Genomic DNA, 12,779 nt, shown 5'->3' with positions numbered 1-12,779 from the left:
GTTTTCTGTGGTCCTTAGCTTTGATACCTCAAGACACTGAGTAGCAGCTGTCTGACATCTTGCAACAAGATGCCCCGGGCCCTGCTGCCCTTTCTGTAGGTGTTGCTCTCACCAGAAGAATAAAGACTCCATCACACAAATCTCAAGTAATCCATGGCTTTTGTCCAGAAACACCAAAATGAGATTCTATCTGTCCTGAGCTGCAAGTCAAAGTCCCTGAGCAGGGTGAGAACAAAAAATGTCCAAGCCCCTGAGCTGCTGGCCTTCTGTTTGGCATTGAGGCCCAGGCCACCACTGGTCAGCACCATGGCCTGCGCCACACACACAGCATCAGCACTGTGGACAGCTCAGAGGTGGGCAGGAGCTGCAACACTCTGAGATAAAAATTGCATAAGCCCAGGCCAGACAAGGAATCCAAAGTTGCCGTGGAAGGATGGAATTTGTGATTTCCTTGAGGACCATAGACACAATCTAGGATGACATTTGGGACAATGAGCCACTGTTCTTTGTATGTGGGACCAACTGGGCCCAAGGTGTGAGGCACTTGAATAAGCCTGGTAGTACAGGGAGCTTCCCAGGGGAGTGAAATGTATTTGTGTAATGGGCATGAGCATTAGCTTCAGTGGAAGATACCTTCAGAAGGAGCACTTTCCATATCTTTGTTGAGAATAAGGCACAAAACTAGCCCAGCTTCAGAGAAAATGGAAGCATAAGGGTATGTATTCAGAGGCTGAGAGAAAGGACCAAGATTCCCAGGGAAAGAGGGAAACTGAAATGAGAGAGCCCTGTGTGCACTACAGCCTTGTGTGCACTGCCCAAGCCCCACTCCCATCATCCACCAGTGCCATGACAACTCGAAAATGCCCAAAAGTTGGCACACAAGTAGAAGCCCCTCAATCCCTTCCCCAAGCCTCACCCTACTTGAATGTTCACTTAAGCCACAGACACTGGCCCCTGTGCTTCCAGGACTAGGAAAGGACAGCCCCAAACCCTGCTAGCAGCAGCATTCTCTCCTAGAGGTTAACCCTGCTCCCGCCTGTGGACTTTCCCTCTGTCTTGAAGTAGTTTGCTTCTCTGCTCACCTTTATCCACATGTCTTCCTTGATTCTCCCTCACCTGGAGGCAGGAAGCTGGCCCAAGCCTAGCCAGGGCTCACACTCCCGTAACATGGGGGTCTTGGTAATGAATGGGGACTGCACTGGCGAGACATGGTAGCACTTGTGCCGATTTCTGTTTGGAATGGTGAAAATATCCTCAGCACTGGGAATGCACCTTTTCCAAGGATGGGAAGACACAGGCATGACTGCAATGCCAGTGATTCACACTGCTGGGAGCCCTGGCTCGCCTCCTCCCACCAACTGGACATCTGACAACTTAGCATCTGCCCTACAGGATGTCTACCAGATTGGTGGCATTGGTGCTGTCCCCGTGGCTGAGTGGAGACTGCTGTTCTCACACCGCATGCTGGTGACCTTTTCACCAGTCAACCTCATAACTGAAGTGAAGCCTGCTCAAATGCACATAAAGTCCTTGGGCCCCTGCACCCACGTGGGAGACCTGGAGGAAGCTCTCTCTCTCTCTGCCTCTGCCTCTGTAGCCCCGCCTTTCAAATGAATAAATAAATCTTAAAAAAAAAGTGATCTAGAGAGAAAGATTATGATGTCTAGCTGCTGCTGTCTGCATTGGGTGGGTGTGAGTGTGGAGCAGCTTCACCGCACATTCCCCAAGATCCCCTCAAGGCCTCTGGCTGAGCTCCAGGATGGATGGGAGCCACCCAACTACAGAGCCCCACCTTCACCTTCTGAACCGAATCTGGTTTGGGGCACTAAGAAGGATCCGACACCAGCTTATTCCTTAAAACTAGCAACCAACTACTTTTAATATCCCATTACTTGAGGAAACAACTTTTGCAGGTTTAACCTCAGAATAAATATATTTTTCCATTTATCTCTTGGTTAAGTTGCAAATTGCAGTTTTAACATTTATGGTAATAGGCAGTAGCAGACTTTGTGTGTGTATATATATTGTGTGTTTTCTTTTATTTTTAATTGACATATAATAATTATATATATATTTATAGGGTACAGTGTGATGTGTTGATACATATATACATAGAGTATTGATCAAGTCAGAGTAATTAGCATATCCCTCACCTCAAAACCATTTCTGTTTTGTGAAACATTCAAAATTTTCTTGTAGCTCATTTGAATTGTACAATATATAATCATTGACTATGGTCACAGTGCTGTAACTACAACTCCAGACTTATTGCTTCCATCTAACTGCAACTTTGCACTTCTTAAGCAGCCTCTTTCTATGAACCTCTTCCTTTCGCCCCCATCCCAGCCTCTGGTGACTCCCTCTCTGTTTAAGATTGTGTTCCAGATTCTATGCATGGGTGAGATTTTGTGTTACTTATCTTCCTGTGCCTGGTTTGCTTTGCTTAACATAATGTTCTCCAGATTCTCCATATTTTCATAAATGAGAGGATCTCACTTTTTTTTTTAAAGCCAACTAGTATTCTATTATGGGAACATACCATATTTTCTTTATTCATTCATTTGTTGATAGACAACTAGGTTGATTTGATATCTTGGGTTAGTTAGGAATCCTATGATAAGATAAATTATTGAAGTTAATTATTGGTTCAAGTAGATAAACCTTCAAAGGGCAAAGAGTTCTTCTGAGTTAGGCAGGTCAAGTAATCCTGATTCTTCAGTTACAGTTTCATTTTTCTGCAAATGTCTAAATCTAAAAAAAAGTTTTATCTCTTATGTTCTCTCTTTTTAAAAAGATTTTTCTATCTATTTGTGTGACAGGCAGAGAGAGAGATGAGGTAAAAACTGTGTTGTGCATTATGGGATACAGTTTTATTGGCAGATGTTTACTTATGAATGTTCTTTCATTCAACAAGTAACTATTGAGTACCTACTGAGTGCCAGTACTGGGTTTGCTACTCAGTGAAACTACATTTGTGGAGGCAGAGTGTGGACAGGCAGTTAAAAAAGTGAAGTGACTTTAGATAAGGACAATAAGAAGAAAATAAAACAAGATTGTATAGTGGGAATGGGAGTAGAATAGGTAGGTATGATGTAGAGTAGATGTTTCATTAGGGAGATCTGGTAACATCCACTGGACACAGCCCTTTAGGTAGTCAATGAAAAGTCTAGGAAGTTGTTAAAGGTTTTAATTCCCAGATCATATTCTTTGTAAAAAGTTTTCATGTATGACGATTGGAACTAAGCATTATCTGAATTTATTATAGAATTTGGAATAAGTTCTGTGAGATTTTTAGTTACCTAAAAATAGTAACTTTGGAAGTATGCCTTTTGTATTTTGAAATGCAGAGTGATATTTTTATCTTGCAAAATGAAGGAAAAAATTGTATTTTTGTCATGTATCAGGCACTTAGAAATGTTTGCATGGTATTGCTAATGTTAACAAGTATAGTTCTGAATAAAAAAAGGTAAAATGAGTTAGTTTATAACTGATTGCCCCCACCCACTCCTTTTTAAAGAAACTGATCACCCATGAGAAGTTTGAAAGTGCATGTGAAGAACTCAGTAATGCAATACTTCGGGAACAACAGGCACAAATGCTATTGAAGGAACAGGCACAACAATTACAGGAGTTGAATTATAGACTGGAACTGCACTCCAGTGAGGAAGCTGACAACAAGCAAACTCTTGGAGAAGCTGTTAAGGTAGGAGAACACCTCTTGTGTAATGGCTTGTTTCTTCTATTTTGTGTGACTCTTGGAGAAATTCATGCATGTCTACTAACTCAGGAGTAGACTCCAAGATGTGAAATTTAATTCTATGGGAGCTTATTTAGGTGGAATGAAACATGGCTCTGAAACTAACTTACAAGAATGAGTTCTCATGTATTGCGTATCTCAAAGTAGGCTTTCCTCATTGGTTGAGAACAAAGTGGAGATCTTTCCAGTCATAATTTGCTTTTGTTTTCTCTTTTTTGCTTCATCTCTTTAGTTCTTTTCCTTTTCTTGTTTTGTACTGTTTAGACTTCGGAAAACTCCATGAATCTTCTGGGTTCTGCAAGGTTTTGTGTCTGGTTCTGTCATTCTTATGTAAGTGCGTGTTTAGAGGGAAGGGAGATTTGGGTAGGAAGTGTTGTGTTCTACCTGTTACATATTCCTGACAGTAGTATTTGGAAGGGAAAAGAGAAGTTAGTCTAAGAGCAACACTGCCTCTTGAATTGCTCTCTGGTTTCCTGTCTTGGGATACAGTGCCTCATCCCACGCATTGCCAGTCACCATACCATGAAGTCCTTATAAGAGCTGCCCAATGTTGGTGCCATGCCCTTGAACTTTCTGAATTGTGAGACAAGAAACCTCTTTTCCCTATAAAGTTACCCAACATCAAATGTTTTGTTAGAGTAGTGAAAAATGAACTAATATAATACTAATGTAGCTAAATCTTTATATAAATACCTGAGATTTTTTCATTAGGATAAATTCCCACAAGAGGAATTATTAGGTTAAAAGCCGGCCAGTGATCTGGCTCACTAGGCTAATCCTCTGCCTAGCGGCGCCGGCACCTCAGGTTCTACTCCCGGTCAGGACACCGGATTCTGGCCCAGTCGCTCTTCTTCCTCTCCAGCTCTCTGCTGTGGCCCGGGAGTGCAGAGGAGGATGGCCCAAGTCCTTGGGCCCTGCACCCACATGGGAGACCAGGAGAAGCACCTGGCTCCTGGCTTCGGATCAGCACAGTACGCCAGCTGCAGCAGCCATTGGGGGGTGAACCAATGGAAAAGGAAGACCTTTCTCTGTCTCTGTCTCTCTCTGCCCACTCTGCCTGTCAAAAAAAAAAAAAAAAAAAAAACCTAGGTTAAAAGCCAAATATGGCCGGCGCTGTGGCAAATAGCCTAATCCTCCGACTTGCGGCGCCGGCACACCCAGTTCTAGTCCCAGTTGGGGTGCTGGATTCTGTCCCGGTTGCCCCTCTTCCAGGCCAGCTCTCTGCTGTGGCCCAGGAGTGCAGTGGAGGATGGCCCAAGTGCTTGAGCCCTGCTCACGCAAGGGAGACCAGGAGAAGCACCTGGCTCCTGCCTTCAGATCAGTGCAGTGCGCCAACTGTAGCAGCCATTGGAGGGTGAACCAACGACAAAGGAAGACCTTTCTCTCTGTCTCTCTCTCTGTGTCACTGTCCACTCTGCCTGAAAAAAAAGCCAAATATGTTTCTCATGTTGCATGTATCATTTGTTCTTGAGCAAATTTTTACCTATTACATTATCTCCTAACATATACGATAATTTCAATTTTTGTCAAATCTGGTTATTCCTATTTTAAATTTTTGCCAATTTGATAGGTATATCATTGTTACTGTAATTTGTTTCTCTGTTAAGCAAATTGAACATGTTTATAAACATATTGGTCAGTAAACAAAATTTTAAAGCTTTATGCTCTAATAAATAATATAATTAATGCTGTTTTTGTTTTTGTTTTTTTTTTTTTCACAGGCAGAGTGGACAGTGAGAGAGAGAGAGACAGAGAGAAAGGTCTTCCTTTGCCGTTGGTTCACCATCCAATGGCCGCCGTGGCCTGTGCACTGCGGCCGGCGCACCATGCTGATCCGAAGCCAGGAGCCAGGTGCTTCTTCTGGTCTCCCATGGGGTGCAGGGCCCAAGCACTTGGGCCATGCTCCACTGCACTCCCGGGCCACAGCAGAGAGCTGGCCTGGAAGAGGGGCAACCGGGACAGAATCTGGCACCCCGACCGGGACTAGAATCGGGTGTGCCGGCTCCGCAAGGTGGAGGATTAGGCTAGTGAGCTGTGGCGCCAGCCAGTTAATCCTGTTTTATAAAATCATCATAACTGTGTCACATTGGAGACTTTTTTTCTGTAATAGTATGTAATTTGTGTTGAGATACAGTATCTTCCGTTAGATAAACAGCTGTTCATATTCATTTCTTTAAAGTGCTGGTAGCTTAAATGTTATTGTCAAAAGTAGAGAATTGTTTAATACTATCTCTTGATTAGAACTGGCAGGTGGTAATGTGAAAATGCTCTCTTGTGGGAGTCAGCATAGTTATGTAGAAAAAGCACTGGCCTTGGAATAAGTATTCCTGAATGTAAATTCCAGTTCTTGGACAAATTACTCTACATTTCTGGGCCTCAATATCCTGCAAAAATAAGGATAATGAGGATTTCTATGAGAATGAATTCAGATACTATTTAAACAGCAGGTATATGCTTGATAAGTGTTCTTTGGTGTTTTCAGAAATACTTCTAAAAAGCTTTTGAACCATGTCCTGTTGATAATCTTTGTCGGGTTAAGGGAGTTATGTTCTTAGAGTATGCATAATTTTTTAAAAAGCATGAATAGATATTGGATATTATCAGACACATTTTATGTATTTATTGAGATAATGATATGGTTTTGAATTGTAAAGGTTGGACATCCCTAACAGGAAATCTAAAACCTGTAATTATTTAAAATCCAAAACTTCTTGACTGCCTAAACGACACTTTAAATTTTTCAAGTTTCAGAACATTAGAAATTGAGATTTTTAAAGAGAAATGCCAAGCTGATAAAATTTGTGAAATATTCAAAACTGTGAAAAACTCTTTAAAATCTGTAGCACTTTTTGTCCCAGGCCTTTTAGATAAGGAATACTCCACCTATATCTTGTTGGCAAACTGGTCTGCATTTTGGACTGTGAGTTACGAATGGTCTTGTATGTTTAAGGGATTATAAAGCCAAACAGGCAAACATAACTAAAGAAGACTGTGTCACACAGGCTGCATATGGCACACAAAACCGGAAGTATTTTCTATCTTAAGTTTGCTAGCTCCTGGATTATATTATTCACTCTGCTCATGTTAATCCAGCCTTGTGTTACTCAGATAAACCCATTGTGCTTATTTATATGTAATAAATGCTGTACTCTAATTCTTAATTTTAGATTTATGACATTTAGGTCTACAGTCTTAATTGAGACTCTGTTGGAACTTTATCTCTCATACTATCATTGAAATGTTTTGTATCAAGTTTGTGCTAACATACAAGCACTTCTTGTAGGTTTGCATTCCAAACATCTGAAGTGGTGTCTGCTATGTGCTGTGGTAACTGTGTTTTATAAACTGGATAATTCAAAAACAAGAGGTACTTGTTTCTCATGGTCCTAGAAGCTGGGAAGTCCAGTATCAGAGTATCAGCATGCAGTGAGGGCCTTCTTGATATATCATTCCATGGCAGAGGGTGGAAAGGCAAGAACCACAAATGCATCTACAAGCAGAAAGACAGCCAAACTCATCCATTTATTTATTTAATTATTTAATTTTTTTTTATTTATTTGAGAGGTGGTGTTACAGACAGTGAGAGGGAGAGACAGAGAGAAAGATCTTGTGTCCGTTGGTTCACTCCCCAAATAGCCACAATGACCAGAACTGCATAGATCTGAAGTCAGGAGCCACATCTAGGAGTTTCTTCCAGTCTCCCACATGGGCACAGGGCCCTAAGGACTTGGGCCATCTTCGACTGCTTTCCCTGGCCATAGCAGAGAGCTGGATTGGAAGAGGAGCAGCCAGGACTAATACCAGTGCACATATGGGATGCTGGTGCTGCAAGCCATTTTAATATTTACTTATTTATTGAATATCACAGAGAAAGAGAGAATGAAACATTCACACAGAGAGAGAATAAAAGAGTCAAGTGGAGAGAACTCTCCTGTCCACTGGTATATTGCACAAATGCCCACAAAGGCTAGGATTAGGACAGGCTGAAGCTGGAAACCAGGAACTCAATCCAGGTCTCACATGTGGTTGGCAGTGACTTAAGCACTTAAGCCAGGGTGTGCATTAGCAGGAAGGTGGAGTTGGGAGTGGAGCTAGGAGTGGAACCCAGGAACTCCAATATGGAATGAGGGCTTCCCGTGTGGTTTCTTAACCACTGTGCCAAATGTCTGCCCCAAAGTTAGCCATTTATAAGGAATCCACTCCCGTGGCAACTCACTGCTGTCATTAATCCATTCATGAGGGGTCAGATCCTTCTTGACCTAATGACCTCTTAAAGGTCCTACCTCTCAATAGCTAGATTAGTGATTAAATTTCCAACACTTGAACTTTGTGGGGACATATTTACCTTATAGCAAGTGGAAACTAGATAAAATGAAGTTAGAGGTATATAGCCTCACTTAGAGTGAGCAACATATTCAGGCACTCGAAATGAAGAGGATATCCAAAACCAAATGTGAGAAGGTGCTGAAGTCCAGACAGCTCACTGACGTATGCAAACCTGGCTGTAGGCTCGAGTTGCTAACATGACATTAGGGAAATCTAGGGCTCCAAGCCTCATGAACAAGAGGAGACCTAGCTGTGTCAAGTGGGGAGTGAAGAAGGGCTGCCCCACTGTGAAATGGGGTCTAGGAAACCCTGCTACTGGCTACATGAGAATTTGACATCTACTATGGAATGTGGGAAGGAAGAATGTTGCTAAATATATTGGAACCCTAGGCTATGTCACAAATGATGATGGGGTCTCAGTTTGCACTAGCTTTTGACTGATTAGCTGAGAAGTGGCCTCTAAAATGGTCCAGTTCTTAAAGAATCAAGGTGATCTTGTAAAAGGAATCTTGAAATATTCAGTAGAGTTGCTTCTGTAACTCAGAGAACACAAACAAGACTTTATTGGAAAATTCAGTATTAGCAATCATGTAAAGAACTGCACAAATGAGAAGATGTGTGCTTCCAGAGGTATAAATATTAGAAATGATGCAATCAGGGACTTGAAAACACACTTTGAAAGTGTTTATAAATGTGTTAAGAGATATGACTATGTACCATTTTGATGAATATTTCCTTTATAGACCCTTGTTTCCATTGAGACTCATTTTTTTTAATCTTTTATTTAATGAATATAAATTTCCAAAGTACGACTCATGTGTTACAATGGCTTCCCCCCCATACCGTCCCTCCCACCCACAGCCCTCCCCTTTCCCACTCCCTCTCCCCTTCCATTCACATCAAGATTCATTTTCGATTATCTTAATATACAGAAGATCAGCTTAGTATACCTTAAGTAAGTATTTCAACAGTTTGCTCCCACACAGAAACATAAAGTGAAAAATAATAGATGATTTTTTTTAAATGATGATGAAATCAGATCAGACCTATTGTCATGTTTAATCCCAGTGAGAGTCAAGTTGGGAATTGATAATTTCTTTTTTTTTTTTTTTTTACAGAAGATCAGTTTAGTGTACATTAAGTAAAGATTTCAGTCGTTTGCACCCCCATAGAAACACAAAGTGAAATATACTGTTTGAGTACTCGTTATAGCATTAAGCCTCAGTGTACAGCACGTTAAGGACAGAGATCCTACATGAGGAGTAAGTGCACAGTGACTCCTGTTGTTGACTTTACCAATTGACACTCCTGTTTATGGCATCAGTAATCTCCCTATGCACCAGTTATGAGTTTCCAAGGCTATGGAAGCCCCTTGAGTTCTCCGACTCTTATCTTGTTTAGACACGGTCATAGTCAAAGTGGAGGTTCTCTCCTCCCTTCAGAGAAAGGCACCTCCCTCTTTGAAGACCTGTTCTTTCCACTGGGATCTCACTCACAGAGATCTTTTTGCCAGAGTGTCTTGGCTTTCCATGCCTGAAATACTCTCATGGGCTTTTCAGCCAGATCCGAGTGCCTTTAGGGCTGATTCTGAGGCCAGAGTGCTATTTAGGACATCCGCCATTCTATGAGTCTGCTGAGTATCTCACTTCCCATGTTGGATCACTCTCCCCTTTATTTATTCTATCGGTTGGTGTTAGCAGATACTAGACTTGTTTATGTGCTCACTTTGACTCTTAGTCCTTTCATTATGATCAATTGTGAACTGAAATTGATCACTTGGAGTAGTGAGATGGCATTGGCACATGCCACCTTGATGGGATTGAATTGGAATCCCCTGGTATGTTTCCAACTCTACCAATTGTGGCAAGTCAGCCCGAGCATGCCCCAAATTATACATCTCTTCCCTCTCTTATTCCCACTCTTATGTTTAACAGGGATCACATTTCAGTTAATTTTCAACACTTAAGAATAACTGTGTGATAATTACAGAATTAAACCAGTCATATTAAGTAGAACAGACAAAAAAAAATACTAAGAGGGATAATGTATTAAGTTGTCCATTAGCAGTCAGGGCTATGCTGATCAAGTCACCATTTCTCATAGTGTCCATTTCACTTCAGGAGGTTTCCTTTTTGGTGTTCAGTCAGTTGTCACCGATCAGGGAGAACATATGGTATTTGTCCCTTTGGGACTGGCTTACTTCACTCAGCATGATGTGTTCCAGATTCCTCCATTTTGTTGCAAATGACTGGATTTCGTTGTTTCTTACTGCGGTATAGTACTCTAAAGAATACATATCCCATAATTTCTTTATCCAGTCTACCGTTGATGGGCATTTAGGTTGGTTCCAGGTCTTGGCTATTGTGAATTGTGCTGCAATAAACATTAGGGTGCAGACCGCTTTTTTGTTTATCAATTTGAACTCCTTTGGGTAAATTCCAAGGAGTGGGATGGCTGGGTCGAACGGTAGGGTTATCTTCAGGTTTCTGAGGAATCTCCAGACTGATTTCCATAGTGGCTTGACCAGTTTGCATTCCCACCAACAGTGGGTTAGTGTCCCTTTTTCCCCACATCCTCGCCAGCATCTGTTGTTGGTAGATTTCTGCATGTGAGCCATTCTAACCGGGGTGAGGTGAAACCTCATTGTGCTTTTGATTTGCATTTCCCTGATTGCTAGTGACCTTGAACATTTTTTCATGTGCCTGTTGGTCATTTGGATTTCCTCTTTTGAAAAATGTCTATTGAGGTCCTTGGCCCATCTCTTAAGTGGGTTGTTGGTTTTGTTTTTGTGGAGTTTCTTGATCTCTTTGTAGATTCTGGTTATTAACCCTTTATCTGTTGCATAGTTTGCAAATATTTTTTCCCATTCTGTCGGTTGTCTCTTCACTCTCCTGACTGTTTCTTTTGCAGTACAGAAACTTCTCAATTTGATGCAATCCCAATAGTTGATTTTGGCTTTGACTGTCTGTGCCTCCCGGGTCTTTTCCAGAAATTCTTTGCCTGTGCCAATATCTTGAAGGGTTTCTCCAATGTTCTCTAATAACTTAATGGTGTCAGGACGTAGATTTAGGTCTTTAATCCACGTTGAGTGGATTTTTGTGTAAGGTGTAAGGTAGGGGTCTTGCTTCATGCTTCTGCACGTGGAAATCCAGTTTTCCCAGCACCATTTATTGAATAGACTGTCCTTGCTCCAGGAATTAGTTTTAGATCCTTGATCAAATATAAGTTGGCTGTAGATGTTTGGGTTGATTTCTGGTGTTTCAATTCTGTTCCATTGGTCTATCCATCTGTTTCTGTACCAGTACCATGCTGTTTTGATTACAACTGCCCTGTAGTATGTCCTGAAGTCTGGTATTGTGATGCCTCCGGCTTTGTTTTTGTTGTACAAGATTGCTTTAGCTATTCGAGGTCTCTTGTGCCTCCATATGAATTTCAGCATCATTTTTTCTAGATCTGCGAAGAATGTCTTTGGTATCTTGATTGGGATTGCATTGAATCTATAAATTGCTTTTGGGAGAATGGACATTTTGATGATGTTGATTCTTCCAATCCATGAGCATGGAAGATTTTTCCATTTTTTGGTATCCTCTTCTATTTCTTTCTTTAAGGTTTTGTAGTTTTCATCGTAGAGATCTTTAACGTCCTTGGCTAAGTTTATTCCAAGGTATCTGATTGTTTTTGTAGCTATTGTGAATGGGATTGATCTTAGCAGCTCTTTCTCAGTCATGGCATTGCTTGTGTATACAAAGGCTGTTGATTTTTGTGCATTGATTTTATATCCTGCCACTTTGCCAAACTCCTCTATGAGTTCCAATAGTCTCTTAGTAGAGTTCTTTGGATCCTCTAAGTACAGAATCATATCGTTTGCAAAGAGGGATAGTTTGACTTCTTCCTTCTTGATTTGTATTCCTTTGATTTCTTTTTCTTGTCTGATGGCTCTGGCTAAAACTTCCAGAACTATGTTAAATAGCAGTGGTGAGAGTGGGCATCCCTGCCTGGTGCCAGATTTCAGTGGAAATGCTTCCAACTTTTCCCCATTCAATAGGATGCTGGCTGTGGGTTTTTTATAAATTGCTTTGATTATATTGAGGAATGTTCCTTCTATACCCAATTTGCTTAGAGTTTTCATCATGAAAGGGTGTTGAATTTTATCAAATGCTTTCTCTGCATCAATTGAGATAATCATATGGTTTTTCTTTTGCAGTCTGTTAATGTGGTGAATCACATTGATTGATTTGCGAATGTTGAACCATCCCTGCATACCAGGGATGAATCCCACTTGGTCTGGGTGGATGATTTTCCTGATGTGTTGTTGTATTCTATTGGCCAGAATTTTATTGAGGATTTTTGCGTCTATGTTCATCAGGGATATTGGTCTGTAATTTTCTTTCAGTGCTGCATCTTTCTCTGGCTTAGGGATTAAGGTGATGCTGGCTTCATAGAAAGAATTTGGGAGAATTCCCTCTTTTTTGACTGTTCTGAATAGTTTGAGAAGAAATGGGATTAGTTCTTCTTTAAACGTCTGGTAGAATTCAGCAGTGAATCCATCTGGTCCTGGGCTTTTCTTTGTTGGGAGGGCCTTTATTACTGTTTCAATTTCTATTTCAGTTATGGGTCTATTTAGGTTTTCGATGTCTTCATGGTTCAATTTTGGTAGATTGAATGTGTCCAGGAATCTATCCATTTCTGATAGGTT

The sequence above is a fragment of the Oryctolagus cuniculus genome, chromosome 18, assembly GCF_964237555.1.
Source record: "Oryctolagus cuniculus chromosome 18, mOryCun1.1, whole genome shotgun sequence".
NCBI lineage: Eukaryota > Metazoa > Chordata > Mammalia > Lagomorpha > Leporidae > Oryctolagus > Oryctolagus cuniculus.
Note: the sequence above shows the minus strand (reverse complement) of the source record.